Consider the following 19,740-nt stretch of genomic DNA (forward strand, 5'->3'; position numbering starts at 1 on the left):
TCATGGAAGTGGCCTGGAGGGTCCTACTAGGTCTGCTTACCCATGTGACCAGCCATGGCGACCAATGCGGAGTTGGCCGGTCGACGGTGATCTTTTCTGTTCTTTTTCCCCTTCTACGTGGAGGAGCCCTCGTCCTGATCCTAGCACTTGGCCTTGCCTTTGCCTTGGCCTCTGTTGGAGCACAGCAGAAGCGGTGCTCGCTGGAGGTGTTGGACAAAGGTCTATCGTCCCGAGCCATCAGGGCTGGGACTCCAGTCGCTGTTGCATGCATCTCAGTTTGGCCTTAGCCACGGCCAGTGTAGAGCGATCATCAAGTCAAGACAAGGCATAGGTGTGACCTCTTGTGCCGTGCTTGGCGGTTGTAGCAGTGAGCGGGTGGAGCGACTCGTCTACTACGTCCCCATTCCCCTAGTGGGGAGAGAGACCGTGAGTCGGTGTCACGATACAGAGCTCTCCGCCTGCTGAACGGTGGCGGTCTCCACTAGTGCCCGTAGGTTTCGGTGGATCGCCTATTCCTGAGGGTCATTTGGCTCGAGAAGTCTGTGTAGAAGCATTGCTGCAGCGGTGATGTTCTGATTGGCTCGAGCAAACTGTGGGGGATCGTTCCTCCTGTTCATGGTGTTGCGCTGGACCCAACGGGTGAGTCCCCGAGCGCTGTTTGTCGGTTTATGCGCACGGGACGCAGTGTGGTGCGCCGAGCGCATTGGCGCAATCGATGGCCGGTGCAGCCATTGTTGCCATAGTTCCTCGCTGTGCTCCCGTGTGAGTTCGGGGGTCTCCGCACGAGGGACCGGAGGGGCGTGAGTCTGCAAGGACTCCGTTACCACCAGTGGCTTTCCCGGAGCATCCGCCATAGCACACTCTCGGGATGAACGGTGGCTAGGCGCCATGTCGCCGATGCTGGAGCCGTCACTCTCAACATCGTCGTCCATGAGGTCGAGGAAATAGGTGGGAGCATAGCTCGCCATCCCCATGAATTTGGACATGAGAGGAGGCGGCGCCGACATCCTTTAGAGCCTCGGGCGTACGCGTCCGCGGGAGACATGAGGCCATAGGGGAACCGGTCATACGGCGGTCGTGGTGGGGACAACGGGGTCTCTCTGGGTAATCAGCGGAAAATAGAGAGTAGCAAGTAAATAACAGCATGTACATTACTCACAGTGGGGTTTGAGTAGAGAGTTGGCTTGGAATAAAGTGCAGAGGCCTCATTGTTGAGGTCGTCGTGCGTCTCGGAGCCGATGGAGGGCGCCCCTCCAATGGGCGCTAGAACGAGAGACTCCTCATGGAGGTGTAGTACGCCAAGCCGGTCAGCGACAAAGTCCAGGCTTCCAAGGAGGAAGGCCTAGGATGGCTCGGAGATGGGTGAAACCCACATCCCAACAGGTGGGAGTGCGAGAAACTCCAGTGAGCTGAAGTGAATCATATCGCCTAAGCCCGCCATGGCGAAGGTGGTAGAAAAGTGGGTCATCCGATAACCAAAAAGTGTTGAACGTACACCATCCTCCCCATGGACGGTGCTAACTGTCGGTGCAGAAAGTGACCAATAAGTAAATATTTATAGTTTTACCGTATGTTGTGATCGGAGGTGGCCGATCACTCAATGATATAGGGTTTATATTGATTCAGGCAACGTGCCCTACGTCCAGTTTGAATTGGTCGGTGACTTTATTCCTGAGTCTAGGTGCTCGAAGTTTGAAGTGGGGTTACAAACGAGAAGGAGAAAGATGGGGTGTACGAGAGGTCCGGTCACACTCCGGTTGAAAGGGCCAAGAGCGATAGGAGCTCTGCTATGAGCTAAGTGTTCAAGCATGTGCCCACGCCGGCGGGTACAGGATGATGGTAGGCGCCCACAACACTGTTGGATGTCGGATGCACATGGGAGGTTCCATCGTTTCATTTGGGTATGGCAGATGTCGATACCTGTTGTACTGTTGGTGCCCAAAGGCAAGTGAGGAGTTTTACCATGTTCGCTCGGTACAGTAAAAGCCGGCGCCCACAACACTATCGATGCTCAGAGGCATGTGGGGGGCTTACCGTATGGGAGTTAATGGCGCCCATAATACTGTAGGAGAAAATATCGGTGCCTATAATATTGTTTGTGTTAGAGAGGTTGCAGAATACTATTTCTACAGGTGTACAAAGTACGGTCCCTGGTATCGTGGTTTGACTTGTGCGCCTTGCCTTACTTTCTTTGTTCGTTCCATGGTCCCTTCTGAGCAGGTGTCCCCGATCGGTTGGTCCCAGTCGGCTCTGGTTGCGCCGGTCGGAGAAGAGCAGCGAGCAGGGTTTTTGCGTACCCCAGTCAAAAACGTGGGGTCGAAGTCAAAAGTAGTGCTTTGGCCAGGCCTTCCGGTCGGAGAGGTCATCCGAAGGTGGGCTAGAGATCGAAGTGAGTGCTCTGGTCGAAGAGGTGGGCCAGAGTCAGAAAATGGGCGCTGGTCCTCCTCGGCTAGGCCTTCTAGTCAGTGATTGGATCGCCCTTCTAGCCTATTGTTCTGATACTTGGGCCGGCCCATGAGTTACATGTTGTCTTCTTAGGCCGAGCCTTTGTGGGGAAGCCGGTCTATGAGGGACCCCGGGTTTATGAACCAGACACATGGTAAACAGGGCATTCAATAGGGCAGCTAAAAATGCTCTGGAACTATTACAGGGGTCGTCCAGGCTGGCCAACTGAAAAACAACCTCGGTCAACGAACTACCAACCAGGGCATGTCCAGGGGCTAGGGCTGCCACGTTTTGGGCCCATCCCATGCCCCCGCTAAAATACTCCAAGCCGCTAGGCCACCGGGGCCTACCCACCACCGTCGCCACTAGGGTTGAAAACAAACGGGATAATTCCCAACCCGACCCACCCGGATTTCTACATTTGACCCGCCCGTTTCTATATTCTCAGAAAAATCTAGAAACGGGACGGGATGCGAGATGGAAGTCGGAGGGATCGGGACAGAAATGGGAGAGCTCTTTTCCCGCCCGTTTTCTCGGGTCCCCATATTTGGGCAGAAAAGACCTGGATTTGACCTGGATTCTTCAAATACGGGTGAAGCCCAATAACAGTAGTAAAGGCCCATCTAGCCCAAAACTTCTAACCCTACCTCTCCTCACTCCTCTGTCTTGACTCTCAAGTCTTCTCACGGCCGCCACCCCGACCCCCGCTGTAGCCTGAGCCCTGAGTACCCGACATGGCGCCCTAATGACCCCAGCGGCCACCGTCAGTGGTCGATCCCCGTGGACCTCATCACCAGTCCCCACGACCCCCCGCCGCCCGATGGTTGCCTCCTCCTCCTGATGTTGTGTGACTCATGTCCTGGAGGCGCTGGAGCTGGACATCTCGGGTCCGCCTCCATGCCGCCTAAGAAATACTTAGGGCTGGGCACCATGTTCCTATCGACGTCACCACCGCCACCATCTTCTGTCAAAGGCAGCACCAGTGGATCCGGATCCATTTCAGCGGCAGCAGGTATGTCTCTCACAGTCTCACTTAGTCACTTGTTGAGATGTCAGACTCAGTAGCACACAAATAGACTCAAGTTGCATACTTGCATTATTGTTGATTTTTTTGGTAGGCAACAAGAGGAAAGAAAGTGGAGTTGGCAGTCAGAGTCAGAGTGTACCACACAGTGTATCAGCCTCATCTTCAGCAACAAAGAATGCAAATCAAGTGGTTGGCACTAGCACTGGTGGTGGCAGTGGACCTAGAACTAAAGTTGATGGGGGTAACACTAACCCTAGTACCCAAGAACCATGTGCTATTGCTGCTGTAGATATAGTGGCCCTTGATGCTGACGATGATGAAGAGGAGGTTGTGGGGTCATCAAAGAGGGTGAAGAGGTGCACCTCTGCTGTGTGGAAGTATTTCACCAAGCGCTCTATTGTCATAGAGGAGGGTGGCAAGAAGTATGAGCAGCTGTGGGGCCATTGCAATTTCCCACATTATAAGCATAAGTACAGGGCTGAGTCCAACAATGGAACAAATGCATTTCGTAATCATTTGAAGTCATGTCATAGTATTGTCAAAGGACAGATGCAACTCAGGGCTGAAAAAGACCTTGGGAAAGATGTTAGCACTGTTGTTCCTTACAGGTATGATTATGAGACAAGTCTCAAGAAGTTCTATTTGGCAGTAATCATGCATGAGTACCCATTCAACATTGTTGAGCATGACTACTTTGTTGATTTCATCAACTCCTTGCATCCTAGCTTTACATTAAGTCTAGAGTCACTGGTAGAAAGGATATAATGGACATATATGAAATAGAAAAGGATAAGTTATATGCTTATTTGAAGACAGTTAAATGTCGCTTTAGTGCAATAATAGACATGTGGACATCATGTCAAAACAAAGGGTATATGTGTGTCATGTTGCACTGGATAGATGATGAGTGGTGTATTCAGAAGAGAATTGTGGGTTTCTTTCATGTGGAAGGTAGACATACTGGTCATAAGTTGTCAGAGTCATTTACTGAAACCATGGTGAAGTGGTTTGTTGAGCAGAGGTTGTTTGCCTTGACTTTAGATAATGCATCGAATAATTTTGTGGTAGTCACTGATATTGTTGCTGATCTCCAAATGAACGAAAAAACTTCTTTAGTGTGTGATGGGATATTTTTTCATATTAGATGTGGTTGTCACGTACTTAATTTGGTTGCAAGAGATGGGCTGGCTATTATTTCTAAAGCACTTAAGAAGATTAAAGCCTTGGTACTAACTGTGAAGGGTTCTCCCTTACAATGGGAAAAGCTTATGAAGTGTGCTACTGAGTGTCGACTGGATACAACAAAGGGAATTTAACTAGATGTTACAACTAGGTGGAATTCAACCTACTTGATGCTTAAGGATGCCTTGTACTACAAATATGCTTTCATTTGACTCAAGACATCAAATCAAAGTAAGTATACAAAAATTACTTCTAATGATGATGAATGAAAAATGGCTACAACTGTATTTCAATGCTTGAAAAAGTTCTACGACCTTACTATATTGCTTTCTGGTACATCATATCCTACTGCAAATCTATTCTATAGAGGTTTTTGTGAGATAAAAGAGTTGCTTGATAATTGGTGTTTTGGTGCAGACTTAACTATTAAGAAAATGGTCATTGCTATGAGCGAAAAGTTTGAAAAGTATTAGACCTGTTCTAGCATGAGTCTTGCAATAGCTTGCTTTCTTGATCCTAGGTACAAAAAAGAAGCTTTTAGAGTACTACATGAGAAAGTTCTATGGTGACTACTATTAGATTCATCTTAATGAGTTTCTTACTGTTGTGAAGAACTTGTACCAATTTTATGCTAGCTCTAGTTCAAAGAATAAGAGTGATGTGAATCAAAATGAACATCTTAGTCCAACGGATCCTCTAGCTAAAAATAGAGATGATGAACTTGAGAGCTTCTTATATGATGATCATAGGCCTAATAGCAGTGACACAAATAAGCTACACAAATACATGGCAGAGCCACTATTGAAGCAAAATCCGTTTGATATTTTATCATATTGGAAAAACAATACCGACAAATACCCTATCCTTTCACAAATAGCTCATGATATGATGGCCATTTAAGTGTCCACGGTTGCATCCGAATTTGCATTTAGCAGAGTTGGCCAGATAATTGATCCATATCGTAATCGTCTTGACCCTAAGATAGTACAAGCGCTGATCTGCACCAAAAACTGGGTACATGCTGCAAAAAAAGATATTAATTGGCTCATTTGTTCAATTAGAATTTTCCAAATATATGTGATGTACTCATGTACTGTACTGATGTATATATGCCTTGACTTGTTATTTTTTAGATTCTAAATCTATTCCTTCAATTGTGGCTGATTTCAAACCTCCCCGGTGAACTCGAGTCACCCAACAGATGATGAGGTATTTGTTTATTTGTCTTGGTTGTTGTTTCAATAACCATTCTTGCAAGAGAAAAATAATATAGCTACATGTTTGCAATTAATCATGAATACACATGTGCTAAAAATTATAGAAAAAAGATGTGATAAGTGATCCTGATGTCATGATTAAAGATGGTGGTGAGCTATGACTGCATAGCTTTGTTTCCTTGTGGTAGAAACTTTATGATTTGTGGATTTATTAAATGTTGTGGACTATTGTACTGGATGTTTCCTTGTGGTTGTGACTATAGCCCCGTTCGCTTCGCTGAAAAAACAAACCGAAACTTTGTTCCGGCTGATTTGTTGTGAGAGAAAAATATTGTTCCGGCTAAAAAAACAAGCTAAAAAGACATATTATAAGAGAAACGAAGAGGACCTATGTGATTTTGTGAACTTATTAAATGTTGCTTGGTCATTTCTAATATTTTGTGGTTGGTTGGTTGCTTGGTTAAGATGCTCTTGAATTCTTGACAATATTTTGTGATTGCTAGCAGTGGTGGCGTGGTGCACTGCACTGGTGCCTAGTGGTCTAGTGCTGTTATGCCTAGTGATCTAGTGATGTTAGTGTTAGCAGTGACATGCTGGCAGCAGTTAATCAGCCGTGGCATATTGCCTTTTTCAGCAATGACAGTAGTACACTGCACTGCACTGGTGCTTGACTGGTTGTCACTTCCAGCACTGGTGACATACCGTGCAGCATATTGATATGTGATTAAGCATGTGATATGAATTATGATATTGACATGTGCAGCAGCTGATGTTATGATATTAATATGTCATCATCGTTTAAGTTCTTGATTTCCGCCCATTTCCGTTATCTTTCTGTCCATATTTGTCCATTTCCGAACACCCCTATTTTCTGCTCCCGCACCGGACCCCAGCCTTTCCCATCCCGATACCGTTTTGGACTATGAAATGTAGAAACGAAAACGGGACGGAGGTTTTTCCGCCCGTTTCCGTGCGTTTTCAACCTGAGTCGCCACCCTCCCGCCCCACTCGGCCCCGCCGACCGCCGCAGATGGGCCAGCCGCTGCGGCGCGGCTACCCGCACGGGCACGGCCGCCACCACCGGTGCCTGCGCCGCATTGCGCTGCCGGCGGCCGGGCTAGGCCTGCTCTTCCTAGCCATCTCGCTCCTCTCCGTCTCACTCCTCTCCGCGCCGACCCCCGCCCGGGCCTCGGCACCTCATCCTCATCCTCATCCTCCTCCCGACGGTTCCTCCGCCGCCATCCGGTATGGACGGACCCTGGCAGCCTTGTCCGTGCTTCCCGATCTGATTGTTTTTCTTTCTATTACTCTGTATGAGCCCGCAGACAAACGGCTCCGGCGGAGCCCATCCTGTCTGTTTTAAATCATAAGAAATGTCAGGTTGGACCTTTCATTATTAATAGCTGATCATCCAGTTATACTTCGCCCAAAATGTAGACACATGGATGGACTAGGCAGGATGATCTTTGGCGATCGAAGCTTGCTAGCAACTTCCATGGATGCAGCAACTCTAGCAGTAAATTTCTTGGTGAGTAGTAACTCTGCTGTGAATTACTGCTTATAATCTATACTTTCTTGTCATAACTGTTGGATGCTATGTACTCTGACCTGTGTCAATGATGAATGACTATGTGCATCGTTTTTCATTAGCATTATGATGTATGATGATTTAACAACTATATCCGCCTAAAGGCCTTTCCTTTTTTTATTTGTTTTTGGCAGATTCTGGTGTTACCACTCAACCAGATCGATACTTGATTGTTGTTACAAGTGGAGGTCTCAATCAGCAGAGAACAGGGGTGAGATGTTTCTCTGACTGTCTTCTTGTAAACGGATTGATATGATTAAAACACCTGAAGTAAACATGAATTCTTTTCTCCACATGTTTCACAATCTTTTTTATCTTATTGCTGCAAACTAAGCTACACGTGGTGTATAACTTATGTTGTCAGGACCTGTTCAAACAACCTGGGGTATCTAAATTTGTCAGCCTCACCAGTTGATGTATAATACATGTGGTGTATAAAACTAAGCTAGTTTTCTCTATAGACGTATCATGACCCCTGCTTCTTTCTATATAGTTGATGCTGTAGTTGCTGCACATATTTTGAACGCTACACTTGTTGTTCCCAGACTGGATCAAGCATCTTTCTGGAAAGATTCAAGGTATGCAATAGTGACCAGTGAACACTTCTCAAATTACAGCCAATGATCTTTTACCATTTATAGGTGTTAAGATTTAATTTATTCCACTTCTTTTGTATCCAATACTGCAGTAATTTTTCAGAAATCTTTGATATGGACTGGTTCATCTCATTTCTTGAAAAGGATATCAGAATTATCAAAGAGCCTCCAGAAAAAGGAGGTAAAGCAATGAAACCTTATAAAATGTGTGTCCCCTGAAAATGTACTCCACAGTGTTACTTGAACCGCATCTTACCAGCACTTCTGAAGAAACATGTGAGTTATGCAACCTATGGCTTAGCTGGCCGACATTTATTTATATGAAGTTAATCTTAGTCCTTTTCTACGTTATCATGACTATACTATATTTTATTATGCCTTTTCATATATCACTAAATAAATTTACTGACCAGTTATTTTAGCGGTCAATTTTTTTTCACTAACTTGCACTGCTTTTGAGGAATTTATCTTTTGAGGGCGATTTTTCAATAATGCTTTGCTTCTTGCGTTTTTATGTAACTTATTTGCACACTTCGTTATTTTTATGCTTCTATGTGTAGTTTTATTTAAAAAACATAGAAGCATAAAATAATGAAATTTGAATTTTCTTTGATGCCTCTATGTGTAGTTTTGATTTAGGAACTGGGCCTTAGCTCAGTCGGTAGGAGGTGTGGATGCACACCCCCACCACCCAAGTTTGAGTCCTCTTCGACTTTGAGAGCAATTAGCCTCGGGATTGATTGATTGATTAAAGGGGTACAGGGGTACATTATATGGGCAAGGATCCCTAAGGGTTTATAGAAACACCCAATCAACGGTGATCCTTGCCTTATCAATCTATCTTAATCCCTAAGGTGCTTAACCGCACCGGCCCATAACAGCCCATTAGGGCGCCTATCGCTAACACTCCCCCACAGTCGAAACGTCAGCCACTTTGCACGTTTAGACTGGACCTAAACTCCGTGAACACTGAGGTAGGCAGCCCCTTGGTGAAGATATCAGCATACTGCGAGGAGGTAGGAACATGCAGAACTCGTAGATCACCAATGGCGACTCGCTCCCGGACGAAGTGAAGATCGATCTCAATGTGCTTGGTGCGCTGATGTTGCACCGGGTTGGAGGTCATGTAGACGGCACTGATGTTGTCGCAGTACACCAGTGTGGCGCGCCAAAGAGGGGCATGTAGCTCCAAAAGAAGCTGACGTAGCCAGGTCGCCTCTGCAACTCCATTAGCCACTGCGCGATACTCGGCTTCAGCACTTGATCTTGATACTATATTCTGGCGCTTGGAAGACCAGGAAACGAGATTGTTACCGAGGAACACTGCATAACCCGAGGTGGATCTGTGAGTGTCGGGACAACCAACCCAATCAGCGTCGGTGTAGACAACAAGATCAGTCGAAGTAGTCGGTCGCAGCAGGAGACCGAGGTGGAGTGTGCCCTGAACATAGCGAAGAATCCGCTTCAGAGCAGCAAGGTGAGGCTCTCGAGGGTCATGCATGTGGAGGCAGACCTGCTGAACAGCATATGCAATGTCTGGGCGAGTGAACGTCAAGTACTGAAGAGCTCCGGCAAGACTGCGAAAGTCTGTAGCATCAGACACAGGGGCCCCCTCAGCTGCAGCAACCTTAGAGTTGGTGTCAACTGGTGTAGAGCACGGCTTGCACTCGGTCATCCCGGCGCGATCTAAGATATCCAGCATGTACTGTCGCTGTGAGAGCAGGAGTCCATCACCACGTCGCTGAACATGCATACCGAGGAAGTGATGTAGTTCACCAAGATCTTTCATGGCGAACTCCCGCTGAAGTGCTGAGATGATCCGCCGAAGAAAATCTGACGACGAGGCTGTGAGGACAATATCATCAACATACAGCAACAGGTAGGCTGTGTCTGATCCGCGTTGATAGATGAAGAGTGAGGTGTCTGACTTGGCTTCGACAAACCAAATAGACAGCAAGTAAGAGGCCATCCGACTGTACCAAGCACGAGGAGCCTGCTTCAGGCCATAGAGCGACTTCTTCAAGAGGCAGACAAAATCCGGATGGGCTGGATCTTCGAACCCGGACGGCTACTGGCAGTACACTGTCTCAGTCAAATTGCCATGAAGAAAGGCGTTCTTCACATCCAGCTGGTGAATGGGCTAGTGGCGAGTGAGCGCTAAGGAGAGCACCGTGCGGACAGTAGCAGGCTTCACCACAGGGTTGAAGGTCTCATCAAAATCCACACCAGGCCGCTGGGTAAAGCCACGAAGAACCCAACGTGCCTTGTACCGCTCGAGAGAGCCATCAGACTGAAGCTTGTGCTTGAAGATCCACTTCTCAGTGACAACATTGGCCCGAGGAGGACGGGGCACAAGATCCCAGGTGTGATTCTGCAGGAGAGCACTATGTTCTTCCTCCATAGCTGCTCGCCAATTGGGGTCAGCAAGAGCGCTACGGAAGGTCTTCGGCACCGGAGATAGAGGCACGGCGTGGTAGATAGCGGGCATCCTGTAGCCGCTCTTCGAACGGGTGCCCATGGAGTGCTGGTTGGCCACCGGAGGAACAACAACCGCACCCTTGGGCAGCGGGGCTGCTGTTGCAGCAGGGGCGGCCGGTGTAGCAGCTGAGGCGGCTGGTGCAGCAGCCGGGGCGGCCGGTGGCTCGCGCGGCCGACGCGTGTAGACGTACGTGAAGTCGCGAGCCGGCCGGAGAAGTGGGAACCTTGGTGGTGGCCCGCGGGGCGCCTGCAGGGGTGCTGGGGAGCCCGCGGACGACGCAGGGGATGTCACACCGGCACGTAGCGCGTCGGGCAGCTCCAGGGCCGCGCGTGTCGCGGAAGAGGGACTCCTGGTGGCAGCGCAGGGGGGACGTAGAGCGCGGGCGTCGGAGGATCCTCAACATCCTCGGGAGGCTCCAGGGGCGCCCCAGGCACGGCCTCACGGGGACCGGCAGGGGCGCGGGTGGCGTTGGAGGTACTGGGAGGAGTTCCTGCAGGCAAACACTTGTGCGACGGTCCAATAGGAGCGGGCACAGCATCAGTAGTGTCATCGGCAAGAAACTCGAGGTCTGCTGGATTACTAGGACCATGACGCTCAGCGAAAGGGAAGGCCGTTTCATCGAAGATGACGTGCCGGGAGATGATGACTCTATTGGATGATAGGTCACGGCAACGGTACCCTTTATGATGAGCTGAATAGCCTAGGAAGACGCACAGGACAGACCTAGGGGCAAGCTTGTGAATGGCAGTGGCGGACATGTTGGGATAACATTTGCAACCGAAGACTCGCAGATGATCATATGTGGGTGGCTTGCCAAACAAGGCAAGATGAGGTGTGGAGAACTCTAGAGTCTTGGTGGGCAATATGTTGAGAACAGTCGCCGTGGAGAGAGCCTCCACCCAGTAGGAGGGAGGTATGGACGCCTGAAAGAGCAGGGAGCGAACAACATTATTTATAGAGCGAATAATACGTTCAGCTTTACCGTTCTGAGACGAGGTGTAAGGGCAGGACATGCGAAGGTGGATGCCCTGGGTGAGGAAGAAGTGCCAGGTGCTGGAGTTGTCAAACTCTTTCCCGTTGTCGCACTGTACGGCTTTGACGCGGGCGCCAAATTGAGTGGAGGCGTGGGCGATGAGTTGAGCAAGCGTGCTGAAAGTGTCAGATTTAAGTCGTAAAGGAAATGTCCACAAATAGTGAGTGCAATCATCAAGAATGACCAAATAGTATTTATAACCAGAAATGCTGACAACTGGAGAGGTCCATAAATCACAATGAATAAGATCAAACTTGCTAGACGCACGAGAGGTGGACACATGAAAGGGCAGACGAGCATGACGCCCTAGCTGACAAGCATGACATAAATCGGAACAATCCTGAATAGGGAATGAAACACTAGACGCGAGCTTTGACAAGTCCTCGTGACCAAGATGCCCAAGACACCGATGCCATAGTGGAGAGGAGCCCTGAGCGGCAAAGGAAAGTGCTGGTGGAAGGCGAAGTGGGTACAATGGCCCGGAGCTATTACACCGGACGATCTCTTTTCGAGATGGGAGAACCTTCACAGAACAACCAGCGGGGTCAAACTCAACAGAGCAATTATTGTCAATAGTAAATTGACGAACAGAGATAAGATTCTTAATAATTTGTGGCGACACAAGAACATTATTAAGACGTAAATTGGATGATAACTCTGTGGAGCCAGTGGCAGTGACAGGAATAAGGGAGCCATTACCGACAATAATAGATGAAGGGTTAGGGTACCGCGGGAGAAGAACATGTGAAAGAGAGGAGGGCTGAGATGTCATATGTGAAGTAGCACCTGAGTCGAAGTATCACTCGTTGGTCGAAGGAGGGGTCAGCGATGTCGTGCTAAAGGCGGCGACGAGATCCGTCGGGTCCCAGGAAGGGAGGCCGGTCATAGGGTTGTAATACCCCGGAGCGACCCACTGTCCAGCGGGCTGCTGGTGAGCAACAAGCGCCTGCTGCTGCTGCTGAGCGAGCAGGGCCTGCTGCTGTGCCTGGTGCTGCGCCTGGAGGTGAGGGGGCACCGGGATGGGTGCCAGAGGCGGACGAGGAGCTCCTGGCCACATCTGGATGGTGCCAGACCAGGGATTGTAGAAGCTGGGCCAAGGGCGCCCCCCCAGCCAGTTGCTGCTGCTGTCCAGCAGCTTGCTGCTGCTGTGTGGCGCCGGCAGGGGGCCGGGAGCCCTGTCCTGAAGCGCTGCTGCTGCCTTGTCCTTTGCCGCCGCCACCGCGCTTGCTGCGGCGGCTGTTGGGAGCCTTGGAGCCCCCTCCAGCGCCTCCAGAGCCTGCAGAAGGTGGAGGTGCCGCGGTGGGAGTAGTCGAGGCGGTGAGTGCAGCTGCTGGAGCCTCCTTGCGATTCGCCATGGTGAGTTCCTCAAGGATGAGATCCTCACGGGCTTCCAGGAACGTGGGGAAGGGCTTGGCTCGGCGAAGAAGCGTGCCGACGTGGGCGAAGCGCTCGTTGAGGCCGCGGATGACGTTGAGGACGAGGGTGCGGTCGGTGATGACCTCGCCGAGGGCCGTGAGATCATCGGCCATCTTCTTCAGCTTGCGGCAGTACTCGGTGACGGAGAGGTCGCCTTGGACGAAGTTGCGAAACCGCGTCTCTAGCTGAATGGAGCGAGCCTCCCGATTGCCGAGAAAGTGCGACTCGACAGCGAGCCAGGCGTGCCGGGCTGTGGAGCCCTGGGCACGGATGATCTCGCCCAGATCATTCGTGAGCGTGGCGACGATCCAGGACTTGACGACGCAGTCCATCCGGGCCCAATCAGGAGAAATCGGGACTGGAGGGTCTTCGCGGACATGGCTCTGGAGTGAAAACTTGCCGAGGATGAGCAGAAACTGATCGCACCAACGGTTGAAGTTACCGGAGTCGACGTCGAGGATGGTGGTGACGTGGTTCCGGATGTTGCTGACGGCGACGGCCTGTTAGTGGAGTTGGAGCAGGGCCACGGCCTCGTGGTGAAGCATGGCCGCGCGGAGGTCGGTCGGCGTAGGAGCTCCTCGAGGCGGCGCAGTGGCTCCTCCTGAAGACTCGGGCGCGATGGCAGCGTCGGCGGCTGCCCGCTCCATGGCGGCGCGCGCGAGGGCGTCGCTGGCGCGCTGGGCCGCCTCGTCCCGCTCCTTGGCGGCAGCCGCGGCCTGCTGCTCGGCTTCGAGGGCGCGAGCCAGGGCGGCGTCGCGCGTGGCCTTGCGTTCGCGCTCCAGGCGTTGAGCGGTGGCGGCGGCCTCATTCGCCTGCTCCTGGGCGAGCCGCCGAGCAACCTCGTCGGCCTGGAGGGAGGTGGCGGAGCCGTCGTCGTCGTCTCTGGGAGTAGGCGGAGAAGAGCCCATGGCGGCGCGGCGCAGCAGGGGCCGGCGCGCGAGCGCGCGTGGGCTGGGAGGCGCGCGGCTGAGGCCGGTGCGAGGCGCAGCACGGCGAGGGGCCGGCGCGCGGAGGAAGCGGGCGGCGCGGCAGTCAGCCGGCGCAAAAGAGGAAGGTGCAGCGGAAGTCTAAACCTAAGCGTGATACCATGAGAGCAATTAGCCTCGGGATTGATTGATTGATTGATTAAAGGGGTACAGGGATACATTATATAGGCAAGGATCCCTAAGGGTTTATAGAAACACCCAATCAACGGTGATCCTTGCCTTATCAATCTATCTTAATCCCTAAGGTGCTTAACCGCACCGGCCCATAACAGCCTATTAGGGCGCCTATCGCTAACAGACTTGAATTTGGGTGGCCATTTCTTTTCTTATTTATAATGCCTCCTAGTCCTCTTCTACTAATTTTTGTGGCTGAGAGTTTGGGAGATATTTGATTTCATAACAATCCAGTCACATAGCTCATTTTAATTCCTGGTGGTGCAGGTTATTCGAACGACTAAATATGATTATAGGCTCTCAAATAAGTTGGACACTGACCTGCAAAAACTACGTTGCATAGTCATGCTCTGAGATTTACTGACCCGATACAAGAATTGGCTGAAAAGCTAATACAACGAATGCGAGAAAAGAGCAGATATTTTATTGCTCTTCACCTAAGGTTGCTTCATCCTGTAACATTAATTGAACCTTTTGTCAGTCTTCATTTATCATTTTGTTCAAATTTTACCTGTTTCAGCTCACTCAGTAGCAAGTACATGAACGTAGACTACTTTGGACCTCTGATCTATCAATAGTGGGTGGTGCATCTGTTCCTGGGCAGAAAACCTTATACTATTAATAATGATTAACCAAAGCTGTAGTCTGAATAATGATGATGATTTTTCACTTCTTTGGCCATTGAATTGTCTCAAACTTTTCTCTTAGAGCTTCTTTGTTTCACCATCTCCAGAATATTTCCTTCTGTTCTGTTTGTGTACTATAAGAAAATGAATTAATTGTTGAAATAAAATTGCTAAGATTGCTAGTTGGTTTCCCTTCTGCTCCTGCCGGTTCTCTGTGATCTTAAATAAAATGGCAATTTAGCAGAAAAGAATGAAAGATGGTTGGTTAAATATATAAAAAGTGGAAATGTATCTTATTACTTCCCCATTACTGTTCCGTACAACATTAGCTCGTTTTGTTTTCTTGAACAAGACATGATTGTTATTCTGATGGCAGATTTGAACCTGACATGCTCGCTTTTTCTGGGTGCTATTATGGTGGTGGAGAAAAGGAGAGGAGAGAATTAGCTGCAATTCGCAAACGATGGAGAACCTTGCATGTACGAGTTGTGTGATGTGTAGTCGTTACTCACATACTGAGATAGAATTACCTTTTGCTAATCTTGTTACGTTTTCATATTCCAGATACGTGACCCGGAGAAAGGAAGAAGGCAAGGTAGGTGTCCACTAACTCCTGAGGAGGTAGGGTCGATGTTGAGGGCATTAGGCTACAGAAGTGATGTGCACATTTATGTTGTTTCTGGTGAGATATATGGAGGCGAAGATACTTTAGCATCCCTCAAAGCACTGTTTCCTAATTTCCATACAAAAGAAACGCTGTCAAGCCAAGAGGAGCTTGCTCCATTCCTGCAGTTCTCATCTCGCATGGCTGCAATCGATTTCATTGTCTGTGATGAAAGTGATGCTTTTGTGGCTAACAACATTGGTAACATGGCCAAAATTCTGGCTGGGCAAAGGTAATGCATCTTTTGAAACTGTTCTTATGTTTATCTGCTGTTAACTCCCCCCCCCCCCCCCCCCCCCCCCCCCTCTTTTTTTTTTTTACTTATTGTAATCCAATCTTGTTCCAGATCATCTGTACTTGTGCTCTCTCCAGGAGATATTTTGGCCACAAGAGAACAATCCGGCCAAATGCTAAACAGCTCTGTCCCTTATTCATGAAGAGGGGAAATATGTCTTGGGATGCATTTGCCTCACAGGTGCGAACAGTCCAGAAAGGATATATGGGAGAGCCCATGGAAATCACACCAGGAAGGGGTGAATTTCTTGCCAATCCTGCGGCCTGTATATGTGAAAAGACCGGCAGAAACTCAGTAGTAGTCAAATTCATTTCTCGAAGTAGCCAGGAACCTGTAACTGACACCGGAATAAGGAAAGCCATTGCCATTGGTAGTGGTAGGCCGCCATATCCTGTTTATACTGACGAAGAGGCAGATGGATCTGATACAGAGGAAGATCCGGATAGCAGCGGGAGAGGAGAGGTGATTGACACTGAACCTGACGATGATTCTGTGATCAGACAAGAGGATCCTGAGCTAGAGGAGATCCTGTCGGATTAGTCAAGTTGTGCAGCTATTTCTTCCGGTAGAGCTATGCAAAATCTGACTTTGCATATACATGTGTTGTATGTGGCAGCAATTTTATGGTTTGGACATCTCCGAACTAGCTTAGATCTGCAGCCCCTGGTGTACATAGATTTTCTGGTGTGCAGCTGTCCATCCTCTTTCCCCTAGCTGAATGAGGGCATGATTTTCCCTCCTTTTCTTAACATCCTGCCATTGCTAATCGCTCATGGAAATGTGTATATCCTGCTTAATTTTCTAAACTTCTTTTTTTGTTGGTAAGCCAGATTTCTTGGCATCGTTTTTTACAGTTACTGTTGTTTTGTGCTGGACCTTGTTGACATATTGCAATCTAACATTGTCTAATCTTTGTCAGAAGAAAGTATTTGTCACTGACATCAGGGTTTTATTGATCGCATTTTGCTTGAATAGCAGAGACAACGTTTCGGTCTTTCTGCAATGTTGGGAAGTTGGCGTGAGGCATGAATAATAATGTGATAAATGCATTTTTTTCTTCCGAATCACAGAACAAACACAGAAGATTACATATGTGCACACGCGCTCACAACACATGCACATAAGCTTACTCCTCGAGCATCTCCGACGACATATCTGAGGAAGCACCTATGTTAAGGAAATATGAGCGGGCAAGTCTCGTCACAAGGAATCCAACAAGTTAAGCTAGTTTCAATTTGCGTGTGGTAATGTATGTTTGTCAGCTTGTGTATGTGTCGTCCGATCCATGAACGAACTGTCCAATTTAAGGCCAGGCCTGGTCACCTGAAGGCTGAAGCATTTGCATAGGGGTTAATTAGATTCATGCCATTATAATTTTCGACGTTTGGAGAAACGCCATTACTATTCGCCTATTTTGAAGCATGTCATTATAATCCTTCGTTTCCCACAAAAATGTCACTGAATACGTATGGACACAACCTGGGCCCAGCTGCAGGTGTATACGAAGACGTATACTTTATCACCCCTGTCACTGACACGCGGGCCCCACATGTCATCTTCTTCTTCCTCCTCTCTCTCTCTCTCCATCCCGGCGCGGCCACGGCCATGGCGAGCAGCAGCAGCAGCACGCGCAGCCATGGCGGGCCGGAGCTCCTCCGCCTCGAGCTCCCGCGCTGCCATGGCGGACGGAGTTCCCATGCGGCCATGGCGCACGCCACGGCAGGCGGAGCTGGCAGGCCAGAGCTCCTCCGCCTAGAGCAGCAGTAGCAGCAGCCCCAGGGGCGAAGCTTCAACCACCGAAGCGTCGGCTCCGCGGACGGGGACGATGGCGCGCCCGCCTCCAGCTCCGGCCACCGCGAGAAGAAGCTCCGTCTCGTCAAGTCGTCATGGGGCTCCACGAGCTGCTGCTGCTTGCCCATTTCTGGTGGCGCCAGCAGAGCTCGAGGCACGGGAGCTTCGGCCCGCCATAGCTGCGCGCGAGCTCGACCTACCATGGCCGCACCGGGGCTCGAGGCGGAGAAGCTCCGGCCAGCCATGGCCACGCGCGCAGCAGCCGCCGAGACCACGCGACCACACGGGGGAGCAGCAGCCTCCTCCTCCAGTCGCCCCCATCCCTCCACTCCTCCCGTCGAGCACACTGCCAATGGCGGCTCTCACCCACACCCCTTCGATGCGTCCATCAGGAGAGAAAGATGAGGAGAGGAAGAAGAAGATGACATGTGGGGCCCGCATGTCAGTAATGGGGAGACGAAGTATATGTCTTCGTATACGACTGTAGCTGGGCCCAGGCTATGTCCATACGTATTCAGTGGTATTTTTTGTGGCAAACAAAAAATTATAATGATATGCTTTAAAATAAATAAATAAATAGTACTAACGTTTCTCCGAACGTCGAAAATTATAATAACATGAATCCAATTAACCCTTTGCTTTGCATAGACACTTCCACCACCTCTCCATCGTCTAGGACCAGGCCTGGCAAGCAGGGCTCGATCCAAATCCAATCCCCTCGGACAGGACCCGCGGTCAAAGATTGGATCCTGGTGCCTCGTCGCCGCCCGTCACGTGCACATTCTCCAACTTCCAAGCGGTTATTGGGATTCTGGGAAGATAAGAGGTGATAACTGCCTAACTGACTAAGAGGGTGTTTGGTTTTTTAGTCGCTCCTAAAATTCATGTCACATCAAATGTTTAATACTAATAAAGAGCATTAAATATAGATTAATTACAAAACCAATTACATAGATGGAGGTTAATTTGCGAGACGAATTTTTAAGCCTAACTAATCCATCATTAGCATATGTTTACTGTAGCACCATGTTGTCAAATCATGGGCTAATTAGTCTTAAAAGATTCATCTCGCAAATTAGTCGCAAGTTGTGTAATTAATTTTGTAATTAGTCTATATTTAATACCCCATACATGTGTCAAACATTCGAGTAGGAGGCGTTGCAGCCTGTTCGGGAGGCCGTATCGTATCGTGGATTATTTACTGCTGGCTGGTTTGGTGTGAGAGAAAAATACTATTTCTAGCTGAAAATTTACGATCGTTTACGAACAAGCGAATAGGCTGCAAAGAGACCCTGACTGGTAGCCGGTAGGTTGAAGTGCGTCTCGGAGTAATCCCTATTTCGCAGTTTGTTTTGTGGTTTCTGATCTCCGAAAAAGGGTAGGAGTATGTATTTGTTAGAAACGATGATGGGGGTAATGCAATGTGATAAACAGACCAGAGTTAGTAAAAATTTCCTCTGTAACTGTAACAGTTAGTATAAATAATTAAATAAAAAAAACAAGAGAGTTGCTTCTCCGATGCCGTTCACCACCTTGAGCATTGGACGGCCCATATGATATGGCCCGGAATCTTTGCCCGACAAGCAGCTTCAATCCAGTTCGTGGGAGGACGTGTTGGCCCACGTTCACTTATGTTATAATTCGTCTTTTTTAGTTTTTTAGTTAAAATAATATTTTTTTCTCACGATAAATCAGTCGAAACAGTATTTTGTTTTTTTACAGCCTGTTAACGGGGACATAGCGTCGAGTGCGGGAGCTCGCTTGTTTTTAAGGCCGCGTGTCCTGTCCTGATGATCCGCTGCAGCTTTGAAAACTGACGCAGCGCTGTTGACCCCCAACCCCAACGGTTCCAGGGTTCAGGAGCCATGGATGGCCGCGGCACTGGATTCTGTCAGGAACTGGACATGTTTCGCGGCAGTAGAGCTGGAGCACGGGCTCCGCAAACCTCGGTGCGCAGCGGACAAAGTTCGTGCAGAAAACAGTAGGATAACTGATGAAACTCATTTCACCTCGCTCGCTGCTCGTTGCCTCACATCATGTGATGGACTAGAGTCAGAAAACTCCAGGAACGAACGAACGCCAACACCGCGATATCGTGAACTCACAAACCAACAAGACCGGCGTCCTCTGGCAACTGGCATCACAGCGTACAATCACGCTGCCGATGCCGTGAGCATGGCGCCCTCTCTGTTCTGTGGGACGGGAGCAGGCACACGGACGT

The 19,740-nt window shown here is 49.3% G+C and overlaps 2 pseudogenes; one reads left to right on the top strand and one right to left on the bottom strand.

Moving 5' to 3' along the window:
• Nucleotides 1-6,887: 6,887 nt before the first annotated feature.
• On the top strand, nucleotides 6,888-16,547 carry LOC136552255 (O-fucosyltransferase 6-like; annotated as a pseudogene).
• Nucleotides 8,879-10,202, bottom strand: LOC136552254 (uncharacterized mitochondrial protein AtMg00810-like; annotated as a pseudogene).
• Nucleotides 16,548-19,740: the final 3,193 nt, after the last annotated feature.

Source organism: Miscanthus floridulus, chromosome 4 (genome assembly GCF_019320115.1).
Source record: "Miscanthus floridulus cultivar M001 chromosome 4, ASM1932011v1, whole genome shotgun sequence".
Taxonomy (NCBI): Eukaryota; Viridiplantae; Streptophyta; class Magnoliopsida; order Poales; family Poaceae; genus Miscanthus; species Miscanthus floridulus.